This window comes from Lygodium microphyllum, chromosome 3, assembly GCF_053477565.2.
Source record: "Lygodium microphyllum isolate KBCC chromosome 3, Lygodium_microphyllum_v1.1.10, whole genome shotgun sequence".
NCBI lineage: Eukaryota > Viridiplantae > Streptophyta > Polypodiopsida > Schizaeales > Lygodiaceae > Lygodium > Lygodium microphyllum.
Window position 1 is genome coordinate 30,113,424 of NC_141137.1, and position 27,337 is coordinate 30,140,760.

Here is a 27,337-nt window from a genome sequence, read left to right on the forward strand (position 1 = left end):
TCTCTTTCTCTTTCTATCCCTCTCTCATTTCCTTCCCCTTCCTATCCCTCTCACTCTCTTTCTCTCTCATTTCCTCTCCTAAACAAGCAAAAAATAAAGTGATTCAAACATTAAACAAGCAAAAGGGAGAGGGAGGGAGAGAGAGAATGCACTCTCCCTCCTTCTCCCTCCCTTTTTTTTTTCTCTCCCTCTCCTATTTCCTCCCCCTCCCTCTCCCTCTCCCTCTATTTCTCTTTCTCTTTCTTTCCCTTTCCCTCTCCCTCTCCCTCTCTTTCTCTCTTACTCTCTCGTTTCCTCTCCTAAACAAGCAAAGAAGAAAGTAATTTAAACATTAAACAAGCAAAAGGGAGAGAGAGAGAGAGAATGCACTCTCACTCTCTTTCTCTCCCTCTCCCTCTCTTTCTCTCCCTCTCTCTCCCTCTCCCTCTCCTTCTCTTTCTTTTCCTCTCCTAAATAAACAAAAGAGAACGATTTAAACCTTCAACAAGTAAAAGAAAGAGAGAGGGAGACTCACCAATGAGATATGGCGAGCGTGGGCGGCTTCTCTTTGCAACGAGGGCTCCTCCTCTCCTTCGCGAACAACGACGGTGGCGGTGGCGGTGGCGGCGGCGGCGGCAACAAGTCTCTTCCTCCTCTTCTTTCACAAAGCCTTGGCTCTCTCCCTCGCTCTCGCTCTCAAAAGGCGAAGAAAACAAAATGAAAACGGCGCTCTGGTTTCGGCCGCGCTTTTTTTCCCTGCGGCGTCGCTATTAGCGTCGCTATTTGCGTCGCAAATGCGACGCATATAGCGACGCTAATAGCGACGCATATAGCGACGCCAATAGCGACGCCGATAAACGCCGTCGCTAATCGGCGTCGCTATTGCCCCAGTCCCTTGTAGTGAAAACAAACATTTTCATGAAAACTAAAGTTAAATATATAATGTTTTGTGATTTTTTGGAGCTTTAGCATATTATTTATTTTTCTCTAATTATTGGTATTTGATTTTGTTTTATTTTTTATTTTTATTTTAAAAAAAGTAAATATATTTATTACATAAAAATAAAAAAATAAACACACAAAGATGTTAATGAAAATGGAATAGTTGAGTCTATGAAGGTAGATTGAAGAGGCAAAGACAAATACATAGATATGTTAATGGAAATACAATAGTTCAATCCATGGAGGTAGACTAGAAAGACACAAATAGATACAAAGAGAGAGATAGAGATGTTAATGGAAATGAAATAGTTGAGTGTGCGAAGGCAAAGTGCACATACACATATAGATTGCATAGACTAGACATTGTTGATTAATTGTGAGCAATAGAGTTCAAAGAAATTTGTTTGTTTAGTTTGTGAAGGTATGCTAGATAGATAGAGAGAAGAGATTACACATCCTAACCATGAGAGTAGCAGAATGGAGGAGAATAGCTTAGAGAAAAGGGATGCCCAAGTGTACACTTCCCAGCTTCCACTTCTACTGCAAACACTTGTTTCACCTTTTTTGCTTCTCTTTGTGCAAAAGTTATTGTTAATCCTTCTAGGGACTTAGACAATTTTAGCCCATGCTTTATTGCATACTCTCGTGTGATTAAATTGTGGGTTGCTCCAATTTTGCAAGTAGTGATGATGCTCATCGTGATGATGGCACCTTGTACAATGTAAAAAGAGACTATGGCTCCACTTGGTTGGCACTTGGACATTTTGATGGGGCCACTTGTCAACTTGGTAGTCAAGGGTTTGTGCAGCTTGATTACAAAAAAAGATCCTTGATTTTGGGTAAATTTATCACTCTCTCTCTCCCCAAAAAAATAAAAAACTATATAAACACTCTCCATCAAGGGGACAACACATCTTTCTTCCTTGCATTGCGAATGGGAAGAGGTTGTGTGTGTGTGTATGTGTGTGTGTGTGTGTGTGTGTGTGATTCATCATTGTCTCATCCTCCATTGTGTTTCTTTTATCTCATCTTGTACCTTTTATAATCAACTCGACTAAAGATTATAAAAGCTTAATATTAGCTATATAAGATTATAGCTTATAAGGTTTGAATTGCACTTATCACTCATAAGATGGTCTACTCACATCACACTCAAACAATAAGTATAAGCAATAAAATATTGATTTGTAAAGATAGGCTTTATAGATAAATATATAGCAAAAGTAGACCCTTCCAAATTGGGAAAACAGTCTTGCTTTTGGATAAATTGAGTCACCTCCCCCCCCTCCCCCTTCCCCCAAGAACCTATATAAATACTCCCCATCAAGGAGAAAAGATATCTTTCTTCCTTGTTTTATGTTGCAGAGACACAGAGAGAGAGAGAGAGAGAGAGAGAGAGAGAGAGAGAGAGAGAGAGAGAGAGAGAGAGAGAGAGAGAGAGAGAGAGAGGGGGAGGCTTGTTTTCATCTTTCCTTCATCATCATCTCATTCTACATTGGATTCTCATCTTGGAACTTTTATAATAAGCTCTACTAAAACTTATAAACGCTTAACATATATTGAGATGCCGAGATCCATATGAGCTAATCTATTACATACCTACTCACTAGTGTATAAAGTGACCAATATATGCCAATGATTCTACAAGTGGACTACACCTACCTAGTCCACTCTTGGTTATGGTATATTCATTGTGTCACTCATCTATCCTTAGTGGGTTTACACTTATTGACCACACATATAAGTGTTTTAATACTTTCATATTATTTTTATACTTCACTGTATTATTTTCATTGGATTCACACACTGCATCAATTGAACATTTGATGTGCACAGAAAAGCTAAAAGCCCGATTTTACACAGCACACTTTGAGGAGCAAACCACTAGCATCTTAGTGCTGGTAACATTAAGGATTGTTTTTAATGACAAGGAATTCACCTAAGATAAGATAAGTTGAATAAACCCACTAGTAGGAGGAGACCCCAGACATTGAATAGTAGCCAAGTATCCCAATCACCAAAGATTGAGAGACTCGAATCCTCAAGTTGTTTAGGGAGAGTAATAACTACATGCACATTAGGGATGTAGCTCTACCCAACTTGATCAATTTGATTGATGCCTTAGTTGCTCAAGAAGTTAGCAATATGTCAGGAACTAGTGCCAACCCGAAAAATGATGAGCTTGAAATGGGAGAATCCCCTATTGACACCCAACAATTGATAACCTAGTATGACCTGCAAACCAAAATGAGGCATCATGGTAGACTAGTTGAGGACATCTTAGCCAATCTAGAGGAGGAGAGTGTTGAGAAATCAAATGATGTATGCCCATAGAGGCTAGATGTATGCCCAAAAGAGGCTGGCCCATAAGTGGCTTTGTATGGAAGATAAGAGGCTCTAGGAAGAGATGTCAAAAATCCTATAAGCACAGTGAGGAAGAGTTGTACTATCCAAAAAGCTATATAAGCATGTATTTCACACACATTTCAAAGCAATGGTACTATTAGTTTGAGTCACTCAAGATTGTCTTTACGGGTCCAAGCTAATCTATCTTGGAATCTAATTCTCTTGAGTTACAATATCTCTTTTTGATTATGTATCGTGTGTTTGCGCCGGCGTCCACCATAGCTAACTAGCATTAGATCCGTGTTTCTCAACATGGTATCAGAGCCATGGCTATGCTAGGTAGCTAGTGGGCAGAGTCTTTCAACATTTCCTTCTCATTGCATATTCTAAATCCTTTCGATCTCATTTTTCTCCTTCTACAAGCCATTCACAGTATCCATTGCTGTGTAGGAGGTGAAGAAGCTCAAGGAAGGAAGTGTTGTAGTGCTATTCAAGAAGATCTGTTTGGAGTTCACATTGGAGGCATTGAGGTCCATTATCATTTCCATATCCTCAAGTTGTCATTTGGGAGAAAAGAGAGAAAGGCTACAACCATTGAAGACTAGGTGTTGTTCAAGAACTAGCAAGAGCCGCAAAGGAAGACGCAACTGGATAGAGAAGAAAGAGTGATGCTGGTTTAGAAGAATTGGTTGGGCAGCAGTAGCAAGTTGTGCTCTACAAAGCATTGGGTAATGTTTTTTTTCTCTGTGCTTAACGTGGTAGCTCTCTTCCATACTCGGTTCTCCTTCTCCTTCTCTCTACACTTAGCTCCCTTCTAAGCTCTGCTGGAGCTTTGAACTCCGCTTCTTTGTTGATCTTTTATTTCATAGATCTCTTGACTGTGATGACACTCCTCCCTGTATCGTTGATTTAAAGAGAGCCTCCATTGAAGTTAGTAGTCACCTGCTTCTCACTATCAAGCTGCATGTAGATCTACACTAGGTCCTTGTTAGTAGCACAAGGTCAACAAATGATGCCAGTACTCACATGCAACCTGCAAAACGTGATCTACAAAGGAGGGGTATATTGTTGTCTCAGATAGAGATAGAGAATAGAAAGGAAGATTCAAAGGGTGCTCAAAGCTCCAAAATCTAGAAATCTGTCTGCTCATGAGGCTGTGCTAACCATCGTAGATGCTTGCATATCAGACCGAGAGGAGGAGACAAAAAAAGGTGCCAAAAGCTACCCTGGTTCACGATTGCATTATCTTTTTCTTTTAAATTAAAACCCTATTTGTTAAGGCATTTCACACTCATTCACAAAAGAGTAGTTATATGCAAATGATCTATTGATCAAATCATTGCTAGCATCTTCTTGTGAAACCACATTGGGATTAGACATTGCCATTGAGCTAAAAGCCGATTGGTAATACCTTCTCACACTTGAAATGGTTTTCCTACATCACTCTAAAATGTCCAATGTCAATGTACTCCAAACCCCAATGCTATCCAAAGGGATATGTATCCATCTTGTATGCACAAGCCATTGCACTACTCAGAAAATCCTAAAATGTATGTATCCAAAGATCTATGCCATGTATGTCAAAGAGAGCTTGCTAAGATAAGGCCATGTACCCATTAGTGAAAGCATGTACCAGCATCAACAAAATGGATAAAAAGCACGACAAAAGCCAAGGAGTATGAAGATAAAGAAGTCCAAGAAGACCAAAAAGATTGAGGACATCACCAAAGAAGCAAAAGGAGCATGAAGAAAATACTTTTCACTGCTACAACGAAACAAAATGTTTTTTACATAGTGGATCTTGTCTTCCCTTAGTGGATCCTTATTCCCATAGTGGATCCTTATTCCCATAGTGGATTCTTATTCCCATAGTAGATGTAAAAACCCATACCAAGATGTAAAGTTTCAAGCCTTAACTTGACTAGGTTGCCAAAGAGATAGTCTCCTAGTCCATGTTTGCATGCAGGGGGGAAAAAGCCAACAAGGGTAGAGACTCTTCATTTGAGGGGGGGCATTGAGAAATCAAATGATGTATGCCCATAGATGCTAGATGTAAAATGGCTTTGTATGGAAGACAAGAGGCTTTAGGAAAAGATGTCAAAAATCCTATAAGCATAGTGAGGACGAGTGGTACTATCCAAAAGCTATATAAGCATGTACTTCACACACATTTCAAAGCAATGGTACTATCAAGTTGAGTCACTCAAGATTGTCTTTATGAGTCCAAGATAATCTATCTTGGAATCCAATTCTCTTGAGTTACAATCTCTCTTTTTGATAATGTATCATGTGTTTGACTTGTGTCCACCATAGCTAGCTAGCTCTAGATCCGTGTTTCTCAACAAAAAGAAGGTTGGTAAGGAAAGCATTGCAAAGCATGGCCACCTACAATTGAGAGCAATGAGCTCAAAAGCTAAGACAAGACATAGAAATGTGTGATGTTCAACATGTCTTAGCTCTCGCCAATAGAGCTATTATAAGACCAAATACTAAGAGGGAGAGAGCCTTAGAGGCTTATCTTATGTTAAGCAAGCTTCTTACGAAGTGACTCTTAAACAACAAAATTGCGGAGCAGCTCTAGTAACTACATTGCTAGCAGGACTAGGAATCATCCCAAACTCTAGGAGCCAGACCGAGATACATGTGGTTGCTAAGCAAATCAACAAGTATTAGCATGATAATGACCTGTACAGCTTTGTGGAGTAGTTTGAGCAAGTAGGCGAGGCGAATGGCCTCATGAACCTTGCTCAATGCGCATAAGCATTTTGACTTTGTCTAGGAGACAAAGGACGGACGTGGTACACTAGTTTAAATAATGCCGAATGCAATGACTTTAATAACCTCAAGAGTCTCTTCATCAAGAGATTCTTTGAGGTGGAATACTCTGACAACCTCATCGTTAGATTGATGAACATCAGTCAAAAGGACAAGGAGGATATCTGAGACTATGTCATCCACATGCGAAGTCTCTTAAAGAGAATCCTAGCCGCAAAAAGTGACCTAGCAAACAAGTGGTCTCCATTGTGTTCATAAGCGGGATTCAAAGGGAAGAAATTTACAAGGCATTGGTGAGCAACTCAACCCTGCAAAGGGATGTGCTAGCTAGGGTCTTCAAATAAGCCATACGTGTGGATGACCTACTCAAGGAGAGGAGCTCAAGACCAACAACTCAAGACAACACTGTCTCTAGAACTTCAAAAAGTGCTACAAACATTGGTGAAAGATCTAACTAGAGCACCCAAGACAATAGAAAGAATGTTGATCAAAGCCAAAAGTTGGCAGACTTGAATCTAGAGTTGGCTAAGCTTTAAGAGATAATGAGAAGGCATGTATATGACCTCACATGCAATGCATGCATTGCGGAGGAAACCACCTTCTGACTGAGTGCATGGATCTTAGATCTAGACCCTATGTCAATTGTGGTAGGTTTGGCCATGATGTAATGAATTGTCAATTGTCGAGGAGGTTGCCATACCCACAACCATACAATCAACCTTACTACCTAGGGAATAGACCACCACATTACAAAAGGGGAGCTCCAATAGCTCTCCCAACACCCAATGATTCAAAGCCAGATGTCTCTAGGATGGACATCAAACCCATTGTGGATGTGCACAAATAGCCCTTTCATGATTTCACTCTAATGTATCGCTTCGTTGCTAAGGCAGCACTCTAGAATAACTCGTGCTACTGCCCTTTTTTGTTAAGAGTTAAATCAAATGAATCCTATATGCTAAAATATACATAAAATTAGAATTCAAAGGATAGTCAACTCCCACAATCCCCTTCCCCCTACCGTTTAAGATTTTGCATTCGATGGGTAGGTTAAAACAAATTTTTATGTATATTTCTTTATATAAAAAGTGATAAACAGACATTAAAACATACAAATGAGGGTAAACTAAGGCCAATCCTCATGCTTTACTTATGGCTCTCAATAGTTGTGAGTTGTGTAACTAATTGCAACCATTTATTTAGTTAACTTGAACTCTTTTATCAAAAGACTGATTGTAAAGGGCTTATCTTTGGGCAAAGAAAAATTCATTTTAATATTATAAATACGGCATGGAGGAGAAGCCCACTCCATATTTGGGGAAAAATTGCATCCAATAGTGTGTCACTCAAATTTTTCTTTACTTTTTTTAAAGTCTATTTTGAGTTTTATGAGTCATGCTTTCATTTTATAAGAAAAATAGAGTGAGGGAGAACTTCTTGTACTTGTTACACACAAGTCTCATATCCGATTTGCACAACAAAAAGATCACAACAGGTGTGAAATGGCAACTATCAAAATCAGTTCATGAATGAATGAGATACTTTTGCTATCGACAACAACTCTGATAGATTGTTCTAAAGAATTTTCCATTGTATCTCCCATAGTGGATCTTTATTTCCTATAGTGGATGTTGCTTTGTAAAAACCCTTGCCAAAGATGTAAAGTTTCAAGCTTTAACTTGACTAGGCTGCCTATGAGCTAGTCTTCCCGACCATGTATTTATATAGGGGGCAAAAGCCAACAAGTGTAGGAACTCATCACTTGAGGGGGGGTGTTGGAAGATAGACCAAATGATATATGTTCTAGAAGAAAGATTCACAATCCAATAAGCACAGTGAGGAAAGTGGAACTACCCAAAGGCTTTAAAAACATGTGTAACTTGGCTCTCATTTCAATGCAATACATAGTACTTCTCTTTTGTGCCAACTCAAGACTCTGTTTATGAGTCTAAGATAATAAATCTTGAAACCTAATTCACTTGAGTTACAATCTCTCATTCTAATCATGTATCGTGTTTATGACTTGCATCCACCATAGCCAATCTAGCTCTAGGTTCATATTTCTTAACAATGTCCCACTTGCCAACTAGTGAAGGCTCCATGTGCCAAACCAAGTAGCTTCCTTCAACCTATTCCAAGGCCATGCTGCCCATGGAATGTCATCAATATGGATGTACTATCCTTTACCTTCTCATGTGAAGGTTAGTCAGGTTGATTGTTCACAATTTGATGAGTAGAAAGCCGAGATGGCCAATATCCATTATGCATCCGTAATGGCGATTTGATGTATACCATGATAGTCTATCGGCTATCCTTTACCTTCTCATGTGAAGGTTAGCTAGAGAGATTGTTCACAGTTTGATGAGTAGAAGGTTGAGATAGCCAAGATCCATTATGCATCCATAGTGGGCAGTTTGATGTATACCATGATAGCTAGTCATCGTGACATAGCATTTGCAATGAGAGTTATGGCATGCTATATAGTTGCACCTAACAATAGACATTGGGATTCCATGAAGGGTATCATGAGGTACCTTAAGGGCACTGCATATATGTACATACATTATGGTGGCTAGGATATAGAAGTCATGGGGTACACACTCTCTAATTATGCACAACATGTAGGCATTAGGAAGTCTACCTTTGGCTATGTCTACACCTTTGCTAGAGGTACTATTTCTTAGATATCCATGATCCAAAAATGCATGGCCCTATCTACTACAAAGGTAGAGTATGTTGTAGTCACTGAGGCTTGCAACAAGGAGGCTCTCTAGTTAGGTCTCAGACCTTAGTATTATTAATGTGGTCCCTACATTATATTCGGATTCTATGAGTGCTATTTAGTTGGCCATGAATTTAGACTTTCATGCAAAGACAAAGCACATTGAAGTGTGTTACCATATTAGAGAGATCATTGAGGACAAGTCCATTCAGCTTATCAATATATGAATTGACCAAGTTTCTTCAAATCTACTCACTAAATGTCTATTACTAGAAGATTTTGTCTTCCTTAGGAAGGTGATGGAAATTGGATGAGATCATATATTTTCTAATATTGTTGTAATCTATGTATATTTGTATTTTGTCACTTTTTTCTTTCTCTCTTCTCACTAGAGGCACATTTACCTTTAAGTGGGAGGTGGTTGGGGGTAAAGGTACTTATACCCATGCCACTCATGTATTCACTACACTTATAGTACATGCACACCTATACACTACAGGTGGGGGATGCCCATCACTGTTAGTTCATTCTTTATTCTTTTGGTGTGACTAATGAATAAGGGAAGGGTGGTCACACATAATGATTGTTGGAGTTCCCACATCTTGAGTCTCTCTCTCTCTTACTCTTTTGCTCCATTTTCCATAGCTAACATCTCCATTACGTCTGGTTGCTTGTGCTTCCACTTGGGCTTCTCCTTTAATATTGATCAATAGTAAAAATATTAAGACATTTTAAGAGAAGATCACACCAAATGTTAAGATAAGGATATCTTTCTTGATTAAAAGATAAGCGATAGTCAAATATTCTTGTACTAAGAAACTTAAGGTTAAGAATCCGAATTGGAAAACATACATATGATTGGATTTTGTAGGGATATCATCCTCAAATAGAGGTCACACACTATCAAGAAGTCTAGTTGAGGTTATAACTTATGATATATACATCAGCATCATTGCTCACATAAATATTTTGAGATATTTCTATTTCAATTACATTACACTATTAACTTTTCCATTTCTTTACACCACAATTTAGTTCATGCATCATTGCAAGTCAACCCATAATACACACACACACACACATACACACACACACACACACACACACACTCTCTCTCTCTCTCTCTCTCTCTCTCTCTCTCTCTCTCTCTCTCTCTCTCTCTCTCTCTCTCTCTCTCTCTCTCTCTCTCTCTCTCTCTCTCTCTCTCTCTCTCTCTATGCACCACACATTGTAATAGCATGTGCCATGTATACACTCAAATATAGATATGTAGGCCTATTGACTAGGTCGAATGATAGAGCTATTTTCACACACCAATTCTATTTCATTGATGTAGGACTCACTATGAGCCTATGGTTGATTCTAGGTTTTGGTCACACATGGATAGGCATTCCATGACATTTCAGAACTTGAAGGGCATGATATCTAAGGATCTTACAAAAATCTTTTTATTTATGTTGGATAACTTGCAAGTGGTAAGGGTATTTTATGGTTTTTCCATAATTAGCATTGTGAATTGCATTCTTTTTTGCTAGCATTTCTTGTTACGCTTTATGCTTTTACAATGGTACAATGATGGCATATTGCTGTTAAAAGATTAATCATGGTATGATTGAGTTAGGAACTGATTTAATTTATCTTAACATTGCAATTTTGCCTAAACTTTTTGTTTCTTTCTAAATCAAAACCTTTAAAATGTAGAACCAAAAGGTCTATGCTCTAGTGAATGAAATGTGAAATCGCTACCACTTGTAGAAATCTTTTGCACATTCCCAAGACTTTTCGAATCACATTATACCTATTGTTAAAGATGCTTGTGATGCTCTCATGCTATTCAAAAACCATGGGATTTGTACATGTGTAATGCTGACCCAAGAGCCAAACACAATAAACCCTATCATATAGGCCAAGAGCATAGATTGAGTTGTCAAACTTTTTTGGAGCAACCATACCTATCAAAGAAATAACATATTGAAAATAATAATCACTTATGAAAGTGCAAATATGCTACTTACCTTGCAATGCAACCAACTTAACAAAATAGTACATTTTGGGTAGAATAGGCTTAGTTTCATTCATCAACAAGCCATGTGGCTATGGATGCCATTGTGAAAGTACCTTATTCCCATATTGATTTTGCTAAGGTTGAGAAAGTAATGCTCTTAAACCTACCAATGTAGATCACTTTTCATAGTAGCTAATTGTTGTTGTAAGTTTGCATGCTCTTTTACCAATCTTTTCATTCTTTGCCTAGTAATCTCTATTATACAATTGAACAATGCCTTGGATGCCTCCTTGTTTGAAAGAAAAAAAGGAGCACATCTTTGATAACACTGTAACAAGATGGAATGTGTGTGCTCAGGGGGGGGGAGGGGTTGACAGAACCACCGCTCAATCACTCACTCACATGGCACAAAAAGGTAATACGTTATGTGAGAGCAAGGTATACTCTTGTATTATTCAATAAAAGAAATGGTATAACATAGGCACATCCCAAGATTATACCCTCGTGGTGCCATACATATGAGGGTTCACCACTAGGTATAGGTAATTACACATAGAGTAGAAACCAAGCAGGACTTGGAGCTCGAGGGGGGGGTCACTGGAGCCCCGAGAGGAACACCAAGGAAAAGGGAATTCTCTTGCAAGAAAATCTATCTTGTAACATCAACAAGCTTGTTTATCATGTTTCATATGATCACAATGAAGAAAAGAACACCAGGCACAATAAATCCTCATGCAGCATCATATAGATCTCCCACGGTTTTTAATAGAATCAACCATATTCTTCAACATCCTCACAAAATCCATCAATGGAACAAAGAAAGCAAAGAAATACACCATCTTTGAATGGAAATACATCACATAGTATTCATCTTCAATATCTTCATAGTCTTCTCTCTCAATCTCTCATATACAATCACTCTGTTTGAGTAGAATTGGCTATCTCTGACTCTCTCTCTCTCTCTCCATCAATAATACACCATATCCTCACTAAAATCTCTCAAAATCACTCTCAATAATCACTCTTAGGTCGTGGATACCCCTCCCAAGAGGTATGTCTGATATGAAGGGTCACCAGAGCCACTACAGTGTCTCTTCACAGCTCACTACTGTCACTTCACTCTAGTCTTCTCTTGAGTCTTCAGCAGCTACTTCTTCCACTTCTTTCAGCTCTTTTGCACTTGTATTCACCTCTTTCCAAGGCTAGAAAACTTTCCCAAAAGTCACACATACATTCCACAGAACACTTACAGAACAGTCTACAGAACAGTACCAGAACAGTTACAATACAAAACAGAACAGAAACAGAACAGAAGCAGAAACTCTACAGAAGACCTACAGAAGGTTATCAAAACCACATAACTCATTCTCAAACCATTTCAAACTCTCACAAAACATTAAATAAACTTTCACAATATCTCATTCTTCATCAATCAATACTCCATCCCTCCTTACAGAAGACAATCAGAACAAAACAGACCAAAACAGAGCAAAACAGAAGGTATACAGAACCATTCAGAACCTATCATAACATCACAGAACCATCAACAAACATCATGAACTTCCAAAACACAATCAATATCATCCAAAACACTCTCAATCCACTTCCAAATCAACCAATCATCCCATAAAATCAACCATTCAGCTCTCAAAAACAACAAAAATCAGCCAAAAAACAAGTCATTTCAACACTCAACATATCCCCACACTTAATAAGGAAGCGTCCTCGCGACCCAGGAAAAAGGGAATACAAGTTCATAGAAAAGCTCAACTTTGATCTTCAATATCTTTTCACAAATAATCCATCCACCACGACCCCATCTTATAACCTGTTTCTGATATAAAAATACAAAGAAAGGAAAACTCTTTTATACATTAACACCTCTTATCAAACTAAAAATCACCACAAATTTGTAAAGGATATAAGAGTTTGCTTCTTCTTCTTCAGCATCTGCTTCAATTCTCCAACCACGACCCCATCTCGACAAATCTCCAAAACATAGCTCGTACACAAAATCCAATAGGAAACCACCACGTTCGTTTGACATAAAGGAACTCACAACATAAACACTAATACACAACACAACCATCTGAATGACTTCCTCAAAAAGAGAGTTGTTCATTAAAAGCTTTCACCATACATTGGAAAGGCATCAATGAAGATGATCCCTCTTAAAAGATTGATGTTGTCGGAATCGATCCATAGATAAGGATTCATCTACAAAGTTTTTAGGAGGATTTTGGAAAAATTGGAGACAGCACATCCTTTCCAACAGGACCAAGTATCTACTAGGCAAACAAAGGGCATGAAAATACAGTATCTCCAACTGTTGAGAATCAATGCTAACATTGACATTCATGCACAGCTTTGGAATAGGCTTTGAATCAGTATGAGAGTGCCTATGCATATACGCCAGGTACCAAGCAAAGTGAGCAGTTAATCTCACTGAGGGATCTGCAGACTGTGAATATTGTTGGGCAAAATGAACATAGTTTTGATAAGCTTGACTTGAAGCTGTCCATTCCCCTAGAATTACTGGCCAATTAATCTGCGGTCCTGTAAGGCAATCATCCGAACTCCATCCCCTTCTTCTGGAAATCTGATTATCAAAACCGTCACAGTCACTAACCAACTGAGGTGGTTGAGATATGGAAGTGTTAGGAGAGGGTAATGGAATAAGGGAAAGTGGATGTAGGGAAGGATAGGAAAAATCATAAAAGGAAGAAAAGGTTAAAGAAGGAGTGGCAGAAATTTGGAAGGAATCACTAAGGAAAGGTGTTAACTGATAAATAGGAAATGTGGAGGGTACATTAATGAGGGGTGAAGGACAGGGTGGAGAAGGGGAAAATACCCTATCCTCAATAAAGGAACAAAAAGTGAAAATAGGAATTTGAGGAAAATTGAAAGGTTGGAAAAGAAGTGGTAAAATTACTGTGGAATTAGTTTGACAAAGGGAAAAATATATAGCATAACGGTGAGCCAATTGTTGGTAATAGAGGAGAGTAGGAACAGAAGGTCCTAAGAGAGATCGTCTATGATAGGAATCAAAGAAGGTAGCATCAAATGGATTATGTTTGGAAAGATAGGTTAAGAGATCCATCCTCAGTTGGTTAGGACTCTGGGCAAAGGTAGGAGCTGTGTTTTGTCTTTGATTTAGGACCACCGAATCAATCATGGGATGCCACGAATTATCCTGACAATCAGCTACTTTGGAGGAATAACTTTGGAACATATCAGCTATGCGCAACTCCAAATGATTGACATATAGAACAGCCTGTAAGACCACATCCCCCACATACCATGCCATATCTACCTCATCTGGAATTAACAAATCTCCTCGGAGATACATGTATGACATCAGCATGGTGTCTGGCGTGACAGAATCTGCAAAGAGCATGCGGACTACCTCTGTCAACAACTCAGCAGACCAAGCCCCACTCCAGCCATCCTCTGGAAAAGGTAAATCCATCGTGGAAAGCTTCATGTAGAAGACCAACTTTTGTAAGTGGTAGTGGACAAAGAAAGAATGGTCAGGTAAGACATATTCCTGAAACTGTTCAAAGGTAGACCATAACAAGTCCATTCTGGACTGCAATCTTTCCACTTTGTCTTGGAATAGAGGGCACAAAGTAGCCTGTCTCTGTAGGGCAGCCAAATCCTGCTGTGAAAGAGAAGGAATTAATGGAACAAGAGGGCTTGGAGGAACAGAGCGGGACTTTGCAAGCTGATCTTGCAACTGCTGGATTTGGGAGACTTGGTGGGCCACTGTGTCATTAGCCATCTGTAAAGCTGAAAGCTTGTCATCTAAAAGAACTTGGAATTCTTTCGCTTCACTGGACATCCTTTCCTTCTCTGTTGAAAGGCTAGTAACCTGTGACTGAGCCTCGAATAACTGGGTCTTCAATGAAGAAATCTCATCACTTTGAGTGGCAACCAGTTGGGTTTGTTGTTCCATTTGCTTAAATAGATCTGCTAGGGTATCCTTAGCAGAAGCTAACTCAGATGTTGCCTTATGCAACTGGTCTTTGGACTGCATGAGCTCCTCATAGAAAGATGCGTACAGCTGTTGAACACAGGCTGTCACTGACAACTCAATGGAACTTTGAATATCCTTGCAGAGGAAAGGAATGGCATCTCCTGAAACGAGACTGTTCAGGGAGGGAACTGAGATCTCCAAGGATCCTTCTCGATATGCTCTGAACAGATTATTGCAAGTGAGATACCCAGGGAGTTCACTGCTAGAAGTAGCAGGGATAGGCACTGAGGGAAGTACAGCAGGGGCTTTGTCCGCTACCCTCTTCAAGCGTTTGCGCTGTATGACCAGGGGAGGCGGAGAATCATCATCCTCAATGTCAATAGGTGCTGACTCTTCTGAAGGTGGAGGAGGAGGTACTGGATCTGATGGAGGAGGTGGAGGCACAGTCTTCTGTAAACCTGAATAGGTCAAGAAGGCAGACAAATATGATCCGTAGGTAACATTGGTAACATTCCCCCTGGTGACTTTAACAAAATGCTGATCCATCTTAGTAAGGAGGTATGTGCTCCAATCAATGGCAACTCCTTTTAGCACCATCCTGGAAGCTGTGAAAAGCTCTTTTGATAAATAGTGGGATGGCGTTTTGGCAGGCATGAACCTGTCCTGAAGGAACCGACACATCGTCTTCCATACGGGATCAGTAATCATAGAAAACGAAACTCCTGAAGAGTTTATCACTTTCTTAACATCAAGGACTTCCCTTGTCTGCTTCTGCAACAGCTTGAGAATCTCTTCATTAGAGAAGAGCTGACGAGTGGTCACAAAAGGTTCTCCTTTGGAGGGTAGAGACAGAGCCTTCCCTAGGCCTCGAGATGTCAATGTCATAGACATGCCTTGGACTACGCCTGTCTTCTTGCTGTAAGAGGCCAGGAACTCATCACATACGGACGGATCCTCTGGAAGTAATGGAAAAGGAGTGGCCACAAAAGCAGCAAGTCCTGCCTTCGTGAGGGGCTCAAAAGTAAGTAGGGACGAGTAATCCCTACTAACTAATGGGACGTACTGGATAGGGGGAGGAGCATGAGAAGGTGCCATTCAGATGGTTACACACACACAACAAACACAGACAATCAAGGTGAATGCCTGCAAAGCAACAGACAAAAACCAAGGATAAGAGAATTACCAATTAAGACGTGACACGACCTACTAATCCCCAAGCAAACCACATCCTAGAAAAAATTTGACATGACCTCGAGACAAATGCGACCGAAAGCTTCATGCGATGCATCAGACAAACACCCTGAACCCCGTATCAGGCAATAATAATAATAAAAAACTGCATACCGTACCCGTAACCGTAACTAAGACAGGAAACCAAAACCATATCATATCCAACACATAAAAATACGACATCTGTGATAGAACCAAGACTGGACCATGGAAAATATCACTAATGACTGCGCATACCCATCCCACGAAACGGTTCATTAGAAAAGGGAATTAAGTGCAGTGAGGGGGGAATTAATTTAATGAAGGGTTGATTTTAATCAATTATTAAAAATAGGTGAATTTTTATTAGGTGATAAACCTTAACAAGAAAACGGCGGTTCCTTATTATAAATTAAATTACCAATTATTAAGTTAAACGGTGCAGTTATTCGATTCCCGGACTTCGATTCCCGACTGGGTCTCTAAATGCAATTTATTGATTATAATTAAGGTGATGTGGAGCGCTTTTTTGCCAGCGCGTGCTCATGTGACGGCTGGTTGATTTTAATTAAAATTTAAAGTGCCTCTGTAGCGCACGTAGCGCGTGCTAAGTGAACGGCTGGTTTATTTTAATTTTTAAAAAAATATGTGTGTTTACCGCGAATGCGCGTGCCATGGTGGGTGAATTAAATGGTGTATTTTAACAATTAATTGTGATTAAGGGGGAAAATAAATAAATAAATAACATAACAGAAAATAAATACCTGGAAGGGTGTGTATGAAATGCAGGAATGCGCACGGAAGAGTCCCAGTAAAGGAAAAGCAAAAAGCACTGATGAAACAACAAACAACACCTTAGTAGATGTGTTAATTTGGTTTATGTTGGTTTTTTTATTTATATTTATTTTATTTAATTTTTAGTTGTAATTTTTTTATGTTTGAATAAATGGAAAATGAGCAAGGGAGGTGAGGGAAATTTTGAGAATGTTTTTATAAATTTTTAGAAATTTTTACAATTTTTAAAATGATTTTTCTATATTTTTTTGGCAATTTATGGGTAATGTTAGGAAAGATGGATTTTTCTAAAATTTTAGGAAAGGCAATTCCTAGCAGAAAAAGGTCCAAAAATTGACAACAGACAGAAGGAATTTTTAGAATTTTTTTTGAAAATTTTTTATGGAAAAATTAATGTTGTGATTAATTAAGTCACATTAATCACATTAGTCACATTAGTCATATTAGTCCTAAGTCAGGTTAGTCAAGTTAATCAGGTAAGTCTACCTAGGTTAGTCTGGTAAGTCAAAACAACTAAGTTAGGTTAGTTAACCTAAGTTAGTTAAGGAAGGGTAAGTAGGTTAGGTCTGGTAAGTTAAATTAGGTTAGTTAATTAAGTCGAACTAAGTTAGTTAAGGTCTAACTAGGTTAGTTAGGGTCTAACTAGGTTAGTTAGGGTCTAACTAGGTTAGTTAGTTTAGGTCTAACTAAGTTAGTGTTAATGATTAAGTTAATCCTAAGTTAACTAAGGTTAGGAGTTAACCTTAGGAGGAGGTGGGGGTGAAGGAGGTGGTGGAGGAGAAGGGAGGTGGAGGTGGGGGGAGACGAGCCGGCGGCGGGCGGCGAACGCGGCGCTGCGGGGGCGGTTCGAAGGCGGCGACGGCGGCGATTCGAAGGCGGCGACGGCGGCTTCGTGGTGGCGCGGACGGCGAGGCGACCAGGCGACCGTGGCGCTGCGGCGGCGACCAGGCGACGGCGAGGAGGGCTGGAGGCGGTCCGAGCGGAGGGCAAGGAGGAGAAGGAAGAGGAGAAGGGAGGGTAGGCGGCGACGGTAGAGGGGAAAGAGAGGAGAAGGAAGGGAGGGAGTGAGAAGAGGGAGAGGGAGAAGAGGAGAAGGAGGAGTAGGAGGAGGGGAGGAGGCGGCAGGAGAAACAGGGGAAGGAGAAAGTCGTGGAGGGGAGGGAGAAGAGGGAGGAGAGAGAGGAGGAGGATGGAGAGGGCGAAGAATGGGAGGAGAAGGAGGAGAGAGAAGTGAGGAGATAGAGGAAAGAAGGTGGAGAAGGAGGGAGAAGAGGGAGGAGGGAGAAGGAACGCACAGAGAGGGAGAGAGAGAGAGAGAGAAAGAAAAAGAGAGAGAAGAGAGAGAAAGAGAAGGTGGTTGAGAGTCGGGGGGGGGGGGGGGGGAAGGGTGTCCGTTGGGTGGGTTTTTTTTTTTAAATTAATTAATTAATTATTATTATTTTTAAAAAAAGAAAAGGTGGGCAGGGGTAAGGGAGGATGGGCGGGGTCAAGAGGGGACGGATCCCCGTCCCGCGCACGTGCGCGGGGCGGGGTAAAAAAAATTTGCCGTGACGGGATTGAAACGACGCTCGGATGACGGTACGGGGTACGCAGACACGACTGGGGCGCGTGGAGACGCGTTAAATCGAAAAAAGGCGCGTTCACGCGCAAAACGAGCGCGAGAAAAAACAGAAAAATAAAGAAAAATGAACAACTCCCAATCCGGATGTCAAAACGAAATATCGTAAAAACGAAAAGTGGGCAGGATGACAGGGGGGAAACAGGAAAAATACGGGACGGGGGTTCCGGGAGGGGTAAAGGGCGTTCACGTGCAAAAAACACAAAAAACGAACCAAAAACGCAATTTAAAAATTAATATCGAAAGATCCGTGCATCGGAATGAGGTGTGGAAAAAAGGAAAACTGTGCAAAAAGTTGTGCCCGACAATCCTATCACGTCAAAACATAATTCCGACTAAGGTAAGATGCGTTTACATGGGAAAAACCCAAAAAACAAACCCGAAAATGGGATCGGAAATTAATATCGGACGAACTGTTTACCGGAATGACATGCAGTAAGAAGGAAAAATGTCCGCAGGAAGGGGTGGCACAGGGTTATCATGTTAAACTGTAGTTCCGGCGGAAATAGGAGGGGTTCACATGTGAAAAACTCCAAAAAGACTCCCAAAAACTCAGTTAAAATTTAATAAGTAAAAATCCAGAAGTCGAAAAAGGGTGGACGAAAAAGGAAAAAGGGAGGGGAAGGCACGGGGGACACAGCTATCAAATCAAATTGGAATTCCGATACAAATAGGGCAGGTTCACATGGAAAAATGTCAAAAATACGCACGAAAAAGTCTTAAAAACCCGGAAAATTAATAACGGACAAACCGTGTATCGGAATGATGCGGAATAAAAAGGAAAAATGTCAGGGGAGAAGTGGTTGGTAGGGCTATGATGTCAGATCACGGTGTCGAAGCAAGAAAAGCGCGTTCACATGGAAAACCGTCTAAATTGCGTAAAATGCTTCAAAAATTAATAACTCAAAAACCGTGCACCGGAACAGGGGTAGGTAAAAAGGAAAAATGGTCAGTTCAAAGGGAGGAACAAGGCTATAAGGTTGGATGGGGACTGTGGTGAACGTAGGGTGCATTCACATAGTAGGACCTCAAAATCAGGGAATGAAGGAAAACGGCAAGGGAACAGCCCCAAGGGTGGGTGGAACATAACCGGGCGGGCGGGAAGGGACCCCATCAGGGTAAAAGCAAATCATGGTAGTCATGGATGAACAGGTTGAGGCATTTGCAAAGGATATGCACGGTAGACGCGCAGGGACGCGTCCCCACACTTAAGACCTTAACGGATAGGGTTAACCGAACAATAGGGACCTAGGACCATGCCACAGACCATCCACTAACTTCCCCACACTTAAAACATGACCATCACTAAGAAACAGAAGTTGTAGGGTTAGAAAAACTTGGCCCGTTGCGTCAAGAATCAAGGTTGAGTATCGATGGCACGTCCAGTGTTGTTGTCGGCGCTGGAGGGACCAAGGCATCTTCTCAGCACACGTCCGTCATGGCAGGGACCACGCGGCAGCACCCAGGGAGGTAGCTGATGGAAGGAATCGCAGGAAATTCGTCGATGATGATGAGGGATACTACACTCAACTCACAATCACTCAAATGAAATGAAAGAACAGTCACTCACCCCATGACTAATATCACTTGAGGAAGCATGATTAAAACCCATATCTCATACCCGGTTGAGGAATCGACAAGGGGGAATGGTGCAGAAGGAGTATGCCAGGGTGCACGGTTGATGGTGCATTAGTGCGTCTAACCCGTCTGGCATAAGTGCAAGGAGGAAGGCAAGGGAGCCTTACAGTGCAGTGCACAGAACAGGGTAATGTGTCTTGTGATGATGGCAAAGACCCATCCCGTGGGTGCATAGGGAAACTGGAACATACCTGACTCCAAGTGTCGTAACGTCCCTCAATCTCACCTCTCGGTAATTGATTGAAGAAACTCCAGTCACACTCAACCCACCCTCTGTCTCACGCTCTGTTGATAATTACAGGAGGGCAGCCTTTTCCTGAAACCCATTGATGTAATCCTCACAGTCGCTTGTGCAAAGGTTGTATGCCGTGTGCGCATTTGATGGTGCAACTGTGCATCCCGCCCTGTGCCGGCATACGGTGCAAGAAGGAAGGCAAGGGAGCCTTATGGTGCAGTGCACAGGGACAAATTGTGCTTTGTGCATTGAGAGGCCCATCCCGTGCGTGCAACACTTCATTCACACTTCTCACCTCTCATTCGATTTGAAGGGAAAAGACTGGTCTCTCGCCCCACCCTCTGTCTCACTCTCGGTTGATAGATACAGAGGGCAACCATACTCACTTCCCCATCCGGTCAGGATGAAAGCTCACATCACTCAAGGGGTTGTCGATGAAGATCGCGTCATCAGTTGTTGAGGAGGCGTACCCAGGGAGGTAGCCATCAAATTCAAACATTGTGTTGGATAGGAATATGTCGTCTGCTAGAGGACAGGTAGTCATTTTGCAAAAAAAAAACCCATAACACAGTGTACCAAGGGAGGCAGCTTCGGAATTGGATCCTGGGAATATCAATTAATGAATCCACTTTCTGGACTGCTGGGTGTTACCACCTTTTCCACAGCCAGCTTCCCGCCCAAGGGTGTTTACCACCTTTTCTTGGAACGAGGCCTGCTATGACAGGGAATTGCTTCCTTTTCTCTCATAACAGATTTGTTTATTTGTTTTTTTTTTCTTTTTCTTCTTTTTTTCTTTTTTTTTTCTATTCCCGAGGGGGTTTCCACCTTTTCCCGAAGAATAGGTCGGCATGACAGGGACCTTAGTCCTTTTCTCCCATGACCGATATATTTTGTTTTTTTTGTTTTTTTTTCATTTTTTTTTTAAATTGAACAAGGGAATGGTGGAAAGACCATGTGTCAGAACCCACCTCGCCACTGTCGTTGGTGGAAAATAGAGGATAAGAGATCAAGGCTGGAAGGGGGGTTTGAGGGGACAGAGGGTTGTGTCCACTTCATCAGGAGTGATTGAAGAACGGCTATCAGAAGTAGCATCATAACAATTACAGTGCCGCGCCAATGAGGGAAAGGATCAAGTGTCCGTAATTGTCAAGATCCCCAAGGAGGGAAGTACTTCTTCAGGCGATATCCATTGATCAGAAAGGGATCATCAGAAGCATCAACGGTCTGTACTTGGACAGAGCCATTAGGGTTGACTGCAAGTACCTTATAGGGGCCCATCCACCGCTGTTGGAGCTTGCCAGGAAACTTGCCAAAGCGTGAATCATAGGCTAGGACCAAATCACCTTCTTTGAACTCCTTGCGCTTGATGAAACTGTCATGGTAAGCCTTACGTCGAGCTTGCGTGGCTTCCATGCACTGTAGAGCCATCCGACGAATTTCGTCCAAACATTCCAGGTGCAGGAGACGGCGTTGCAGTGAATCATCATCCCCCAAATGCTCTTTGATCGCCACTCTCAAAGAGGGTAGTTCCAGTTCAACAGGAAAAACAGCTTCTGTACCATACACCAGCTGGAAAGGTGTCTGTCCCGTTGCTGCTTTATGAGAGGTTCTGTACGCCCAGAGGGCCTCTGTAAGTCGATCGTCCCAATCACGACGATGTGCAGCAATTGTTCTTGTCAGAATCGAGCAGAGGATGCGATTCGTGACTTCGACTTGGCCGTTGGCTCTGGGGTAATAAGGAGTGGACTTGCGATGGCGAATCTTGTACAACTCTGTCAACTCTTCCATGACTTTGTTAAGGAAATGAGTGCCTCTGTCACTTACCAGCTCTAAGGGACTGCCAAAACGGGTGATGATATTCTCGTACATAAACAGGGCCACGCTGTTACCATCGTCCCGCTTTAAGGCTTTAGCTTCACACCACTTTGTGACATAATCTGTACATACGAGGATGTATCGGTTCTGTTTCCTTCTAGTGGGAGGATCGATTGGACCTACGAAGTCAATGCCCCACTTCTCAAACGGCTTCAACGGAAGGATAGGTTGCAATGGCATGGCACTTGTCTTCGTGGGTTTCCCCATTCTTTGACAAGCATCACATCTTTTACAGTAATCATAGGAATCTTTGTGAATGGTAGGCCACCAATATCCTGCTAGCAGAGCCTTCCTGGCTGTAGCTTCTCCTGCAAAGTGACCTCCACATGGCTCGTCGTGGCAAGCCTTCAGAACAATCCCAATCTCATCTCCTGCAACACATCTTCTGAGTACTTCATCTCTGCCTTTCTTGTACAGTGCACCGCCGAGCAGGGGGCTGATTCTAGCATGAGCTTCTTCCTTTCCCGACTAGAGATACCAGGAGGGTACTGTTGGGTTGCCAGCAGATTGGCAATGTCCGCATACCAGGGAGTGACAGTTTCTACCAAGAATAAGGAAGCATCAGGGAGGTCTAGATCATCTTGCTCCTCGTCTGCAGTTTGTGGGATACGCGACAGATGATCAGCCAGAACATGAGAACGACCAGGCTTAGTAATCACCTCAAAGTCGAACTCCTGGAATAAAAGGAGCCATCTCATCATTCGTCCTTTCACATCTGCTTTGTTCATCAAGAAGGACAGGGCCTCATGATCCATATAAAATTTAAAGTGGGTAGATAGGAGGTAATGGCGAAACTTCTCCAGGGCAAACACCATTGCCAAGCACTCCAGCTCGGTCACTGTATAGTTTCGTTCCCTATCAGTGACTTTTCGGCTTGCATAATAGATTGGTTGATCCAGCTTCGACGAGCCCTTCTGGCATAGGACTGCGCCTAAGCCTTCAATTGATGCATCAGTGTGTACATGGAACTCTTTCGTCCAATCAGGAGGTTGCAGAATGGGCGCCTCTATCAGACACTGCTTCAGAGTGTGGAAAGCTTTGTCACATTCTTCCGTCCAAGTAAACTCTGCATCTTTCCTCAGGAGCTTATGCAGGGAGGTTGCCTTTGTCGCAAAATGGGCTATGAACCTTCTGTAGTAACCCACATGGCCTAGGAATCCCCTCAACTGTTTGAGGTTGGTGGGTGCTGCCAGAGCTGCAATCTTTTCGATCTTTGCAGGGTCTGTTGATATCCCTTGTGCTGAGACAATGTGGCCCAACAGAACTCTAGAAGAAACCCCAAAGATGCATTTGTCGGGGTTGAGGGAAATCCCATACTCCCGGCATCGGTCAAAGCATTGTTCCAGATGTTCCCAATGTTCACGGATCAAACTATAAACACAGAAGTCATCCAAATATACCTCAATAAAGTCATGCAGATGATTCTGAAATGCAGCCATCATGACTCGTTGGAAAGTAGCAGGGGCATTGCAGAGCCCAAATGGCATCACTCGGTAAGCATAGGTCCCCCATTCTGTGGTGAAGGTTGTTTTGGATTGGTCTTCTTCTGCGATCTGCACTTGGTTGTATCCGCTGAATCCATCCAGAAGAGAATAAAGTTCATGTCCTGCCACTGTGTCCAACAGTTGGTCTGTGAAAGGGATAGGAAAATGATCCTTCTTTGTCTTGGAATTAAGCTTTCGGAAATCCACACATATGCGCAATTTGCCATTCTTCTTGGGTACAACCACGATGGGTGAAACCCATTCACTATTTGCCACTGGATAGATGAACTCGGCTTCCAGAAGCTTCAGCAGCTCCGCTTTCACCAATGTGGAATAATTCGGGTTCATTCGGCTCTGTCGTTGCCGTACTGGCTTGGCATCAGGCTCCAAGTCAATATGATGTTGACATATTGTGGGATCAATCCCCTTTAGGTCTTTATAAGACCATGCAAACACGTCCAAATTTTCTTTCAACAAGTTGTACAAGGTTAACAACTCCTCTTCTGGGAGACTGCTACCCACCTTCAAGTGGCGTTCAGTGCCTTCTGCATCCACAAAGGTTAACTGCCTTTCACCTTCTACTTCACAGATGAATGTCCCGCGGACTGCTTCTGGATATAGATCCGACTCCTTCAAGGGAGTGGTATCCTCTTCGGATGTCCCACTAGAACCGATTTCTTCTTTTGGTGGAGACTTAGGTTGCTCCTTGAGATATTGGAATGGGATTAAAGCCGTTTCGGGTTTGGTTTCAAGATTAATTACCTCGTGGCTTGAAGACTCATCTTCTGAAGATGACACATCCAGGAACGTCACATAACAGGGACCCTCTGATGCCTGTTGGATTAGTGGAACTGGTGCTTGTTGGCACGGTGCATCATCATCATCTTTCTTTGGCAAAGATGGGTTAGGACGGCAGGAGCCACACTTAAAAGATGGCTTGCTCTTCTTAATCCATTTCTTATAAAGGTTTTGCGTATGAGAAGATCCATTTACCAGACCAAATGGTACCATTGCCATTCTGTCCCATAGCATGAGCTCATCGGCTTCTGATACTTCTGGAACTTCTTCTTCAAATGTATCCTCTTCAAGTGGGATAGACTCTTCTGGCTCACTTTCATCACCTTCTTCATCCATATCATATTCATCCTCTTCTGTCTCTATCTCTGTCTCTGCTTCTGCTTCTGCTTCTGCTTCTGTCTCTGTAGGAGCTCTGTAACAGAAGAACAAATTCTCTGGTTCCTCTCCTGCCTCTGTCTTTGCGTCTGCTTCTGCTTCTGCTGTGACCACGTAACAGGGAGAGCAATACATCCATGCTTCTATCTCACTGTCAGAAGTGATTTCAGAAGTCATTCCCGGTTCAGGCAGGAAGTATTCACCCATTGATAATGGCTTTGCATCTTTTGGAAGTCGACTTACAGTATCCACTGTTAAGGAATGTGCCACTGTTTTCTTGGGAAGTATCTGTTTGACAGCATCTTCGTCTGCTGATGTTCCATCCGTAGCCTCATTAGGGGAGTCAGAAGATAATTCCAAGGAGGTGGATCCATGTCCTTTTTGAGAACCATACAGTTTCAGCACCACTTTGTTGGGTCCTCTACCCAAGGTCAAGGTTCCTTTGAACCAATCCGTCCTTGCTCGGGCTTCAAAAAGCCATGGTCTGCCCAATAACAGAGGATAGGATGTACCATAAGAGTTTGGCTTCACCACCAAATAGGTTAGCCAATAATCTTTTCCAGCCACTGTAGTCTTCACATATGGGAGAATGCCCAAAGGCTTGATTCTACTCTGATCCGCCAGTCTGATGAGCCATTGGGTTGGTTGCACACCTTGTAAGCCTAGATCCTTCATTGTAACATCCGTCATAATGTTCATTGATGAACCACCATCAATCAGTGCATTTGCAATGAAGCAGCCTTCTATCCACACGTCAGTCTCTGGAGTACCCGGATCTAGGAAAGCGTTAGCCACATCCACTTCTTTTACAGGCTCTGGAGCCTTGTTGGGCTTTGTTGCTGTTGAGGAAGCAATCCTTAAGCCACGTCTTCTTGTTAGTATACTTTTGAACCTTTTCTGGCAACTGGGAGACAACATCAATAATTGTCGGAATGTAAGGTTTGGTCTAAAGGTATCTAGATCTCTGACCAGATCGTATTCCTTAATAGGATCCACTGGCTTCTCTAACCGATTAGGGAATGGAGCAACACCCATTTTCATTTTCCCTCTTTCTTCCAACAGAGGAATTACAGGAGCTTCTTCTGCCACTTGTGGCACTTCCTCCTCTTCTATATCGTGGACCCCTGGTCCTGTCTCTGTAACTGTCTCTGTAACTCTCTGTGGTACTGTAGGGCTCTGTACGGCACTGTTAGGCTCTGTTCTGTTCTGTTCTTCTGGTGGAAGATTGAACTTCACTGTTCTGGCAGGGGGGTTAATTTCTTTCTGGATAGGTGGTTCCTTCTGCTTTGCACGCGTGATGGCAGCAACTTCCAATTCTACCAAATTGGAGGTAGGCTCTTGGGCCTTGGACGGACTATCAGTAGCACTGTTTTTCACTGGGGCTGGGCTTGGACAGTCTTTTGCAGTGTGGCCTTCTCCTTTGCATCGACTGCATAAGGGCTTGTAATCCACTGACCTTCGAGGATTTGGACAATTTGGTGAGATGTGTCCTTTTTCTCCGCATCTGTAACACTCCACTTCTGATCTCTGACCACCGCCAGACTGTCTGCCTCTGTAACTTTGAGAAGGAAATCTTCTGGGTCCGAAATTGGGACCAAACTCTCTAGGCTTGGGTCCAATATCTTGTGTTGTCATTTTGGATTCCAGCAAGTTAAATCGTGCGTCTTCTTCCTTTCTTCTCCTATCATGCATCTCCTTCAGAGAGCAAATGTCATATGTATGGTTCTTCCGCAAACAGTAGGAACAGAAGGCTCCAGGGATGGTTGGTTTCCGTGTGCATTCAGTGGCTAAATGGCCTGCTTGATGACACTTACCACACCAAGTATTTGACCGCATCACATCTCTTCCTGCTCCTGCAACATTGGATATGCTTGCGGTATTCACTTTCAACGTCTGTAGTTGCTCTGTAATCACATCCATCAACTCCTTTTTGATGTTTGCAACTGAGTTGGATAAATAATCCTTCAAGCTTTCTCCTCCTGACGTACTGGCAGGAGGGTTTTGAGGAGTCTCTGTAATTACTGCATAAATGGGTTGGGCTGGTACAGAGGGGTCTCTGTTCTGGTTCTGATTCAGAGCTCCTGTTTGAACTGTTGGCTGTTGGCTCCAGTTGGTAGGATTCCACTGTTGCTGTTGATTTGGCATTGAGGAAATTGGTTGAGACCATGGTTGTTGTGGTGGAACCACCATTTGAGGCATGGATTGTGGCCACTGTGGATTTGGTGCACTGTACTGTGAGATCGGGGGCATCTGTTGGTAGGGGTAGGGAACAGTCCCTGGGACTGCATTTGGTGGGTACATCATTCCTGGCACCAGAGGAGGTAGGACTCCTCTTCCTGTATTCATTGCTAATCTAGCTTCCACTTCATCGTACAGTCTTGCACCTTCTGTTGCAGCTTGCAGGGTGGCTGGTCTTTGTAGCTCCACAAACTTACGAACTTCTGGTTGTAATCCTCTGAGAAACACTCCCTTCTGAATGCCATCATCTAGATTATGGTTAGTCCATCTCTTCAGGATGGATTCCATTCGTGAGACATAGGCTTCTACTCTTTCTCCAGAGGACTG